This window comes from Larimichthys crocea, chromosome XVII, assembly GCF_000972845.2.
Source record: "Larimichthys crocea isolate SSNF chromosome XVII, L_crocea_2.0, whole genome shotgun sequence".
NCBI classification, from domain to species: Eukaryota; Metazoa; Chordata; class Actinopteri; family Sciaenidae; genus Larimichthys; species Larimichthys crocea.
Genome location: NC_040027.1, coordinates 4886926 through 4890146, shown reverse-complemented (window position 1 = coordinate 4890146; position 3221 = coordinate 4886926).

The window sequence follows — 3221 nt, the reverse complement described above, 5'->3', positions numbered from 1 at the left end:
GATGGAGTCCTGTGGTCTGTGGTCTGTGGTCCGGTCTCCCTCACATGACTCTCACACCTGATTTAAAACAAATGTACGTGTGTGAGGTGGTGGATGATGCTGCTTTAGGAAGAGTTTTCAAACTTTTGTAGCTAAACTGTGACATAGGAGTCTATACGAGAAGATTTCCACCTGATAAAATAGTAAAAAATAATCTGCTAATTTAGTGGAAATCACATGAAGACACTGAGAACGTCACTGATTGTAAATGTGGAGTTAATCAAGAACAGTCGTCTATGGTCATGTCAGTAAATTGTTTCATACTGATGATTTTTGGACAGTTTATTTATTTTTTTTGAACATTATTTTTGAACACAAAAATAGGGGACAAAATCAAATCAGGAAAAAAAAGTCAATATCCACAAGGTGGAAACATAAAATTAAAATAAACTCAATAACCGGACAATGGAATAAAATACATCATGCAATAATCAAAAATACAAAGAGACAAAGGGTAGCATAACTGCTCATAGATCATGCCAAGCTTAGCTTAAATACAGGGACATTAGTCAACCTGGTGTGCTGGTATATTTTCCATATAAATTAAAAATGGTTGCCATATTTTATAAAAAGTCTTACTTCTTTTCTGCATCCAATAGGTGATTTTCTCTAGGGGTACACAGCTATTGATTTTATAAAACCACATTTGAAGAGCGGCATCTGATTTCCACTTTATCGCAATACATTTCTTAGCAATTGTCAAAAGGATTTCTGTGAGTTTCTTTGCATAATTAGTCTCAAGGTTAGAGTTAGTAACGTTCCCTAGCAGACAAATTTCAGGGTCCAGTGGAAACGTAACCCCATGGATCTTTGCTAAAGTTTCACATACCCCCTGCCAAAACCCCTGCTGTTTAGAACACTGCCAGGTAGAATGAAGGAATGTTCCTTTCTCCGTGTCACATCTAAAACAGAGAGGTGATATATTGGAGTTGTATTTGTGTAATTTATGTGGGGTAATACACAGCTGATGCAGGAAGTTGAATTGTATCAACCTGTACCTAGCATTTAAATTAGAGGTGACCCCATCTCTGCACAAGTTCCTCCATAACTGCTCCTCGATAGTTATTCCCAGGTCCTTCTCCCATTTAACCCTTGACCTGTCCCTACCTGGTATCGATAAAGTCGACAAAAGAGCTGTATACACCCTTGAGATAGTTCTAAATAATGGTTGGCCAGCATGACACAGATGCTCAACTGGAAACATGGGGGAAAATCCCAATTTCCTTTTTGATTGGCTCTAATAAAATCACGTAGCTGGAGATAAATCTTTTTTGTCAATCTGTACTTTTCTTTAAACTGTTCTAGATATATAAAAACTCCATCTTTATAGCAGTGTTCTAGGTGGCAAATGCCTTTCGCCTGCCAAAATCTAAAGTTGCCACTCTGAAGGATCTTTGGTAGCAATCCATTTCCCCATAATGGGGGTTTAGGAGAAAGAAATCCTTCTATCTTAAAAAGTTCACAGAGTTTTTACCAAACTTGGGTTGAATGGATGATTAAAGGATTGTCAGTTGCAGTTCTGATTGTTTTTTTTATCCCATTTGTACAATAAATTTGTTGGTATCTCCTCTTTCATCTCTATCCTTTCAATATTGAGCCATGAAGGAGAAGGACCCATCTGTGCCAGGAATCTGGATTGAGCAGCATAATAATACAACTGAAAATTGGGGAGTTTCAGACCTCCATCCTCATAATCCAGTGTTAATTTATCCATGCTGAGTCTTAGAGTCTTACCATGCCAAATAAACTGTCTGATTAATTTTTTTTAAGGGAGGAAAAGAATGCTATTGGGACATGAATCGGAAGTGACTGAAACATATACAGGAACCTAGGCAGGATATTCAAATTTTATGACACTGAGTCTACCAAGTAATGTAAGAGGCAAATCCATCCATTTTTTAAAATCTCTTTCCACCTTTTGGAGCAGACTAACTAAATTGAGCTTGTAAAGACTTTTAAGGTTACTGTCAACAAACACACCCAAATATTTAAAACCCATAGGAGACCATTTAAAAGAAAATTTATGCTTAACTCTACTGAAATCAAATACAACAGCAAAATCTCACTTTTGTCAAGGTTAACCTTGTACCCAGAAAATGAACTGTATGTACCCAGTAGTTCCTGGAGGTGAGAAAGAGGGTGTTCGGGGTTAGCCAAAAATAAAATAATGTCATCAGCAAAAAGTGAAATCTTGTGTGTATCAGTGCCAATCTCAAAGACACATATATTAGGAGTGCTTCTAATGGCCTCTGCCAGGGGCTCAATAGCAAGCGCAAAGAGGGCAGGGCTAGCCAGATCTCCCTGTCTGTTGTCTGAAGTGAAATAACCCTAGCCTTAGGGGATCTGTAAAGAGAGTTTATCAAATTAATAAACCCAGCACCGAAACCAAATTTCTTCAAAACACCAAATAGATATGACCATTTGACCATATTAAAAGCCTTTTCGGCATTCAGCGAGACAGCGATACTTGGTATCTGTTTCTTGTTAGCAAGATGTATTATGTTAAATAAGCGCCTTAAATTATTAGTGGACAGTCTATTTATAATAAACCCTGTTTGATCTCGGTTGACAAGCCTGGGAAAACACAATCTTTTGATTATCATTTTAGTAACTAATTTATAATCTGTATTACAGAGTGAGATTGGTCTATAAGAGGAACATTTTTGAGGATCTTTCCTTTTTTTGTGAATAACTGTAATAACGGCTTGAGAGAGAGCGTCCGGAAAGCACCTGTCCCTCCTGCTCTGCTCGAGCACCTCCATCAGCAGCAGTATAAGATCTTGAAATTCTTGCATGAACATTTTGCCGTCTAGAATTGTAGGAGATGATCAGTGTTGTTGGTGCTCAGTAATTCATATAATTTTTCAGAGAAAAGGTTCAAGTCATAAATAAACTACAATATTTCTAAAGAAATTTTGAGTGTGCCTGACTCTGGCCCCGTCGCCCCCATACATTATTACTGACACTGCTCAGCAAATTCAGTACTGGAAAATTCCTGCAGAAATTTTGAGACTGACGAGTGGGCTGTTGCCAGGGGTCTGTATTCAAAAAGCACACCTCAAATAATCATTTTTAACATGTTTATTTAGACACAGAAGCAAGCCATCATCAAGAAAGCCATCATCCCCAGGTGATTTATTTGCAGGAAGTGACTGAATAGAGTCCAACAATTCAGCACTAGA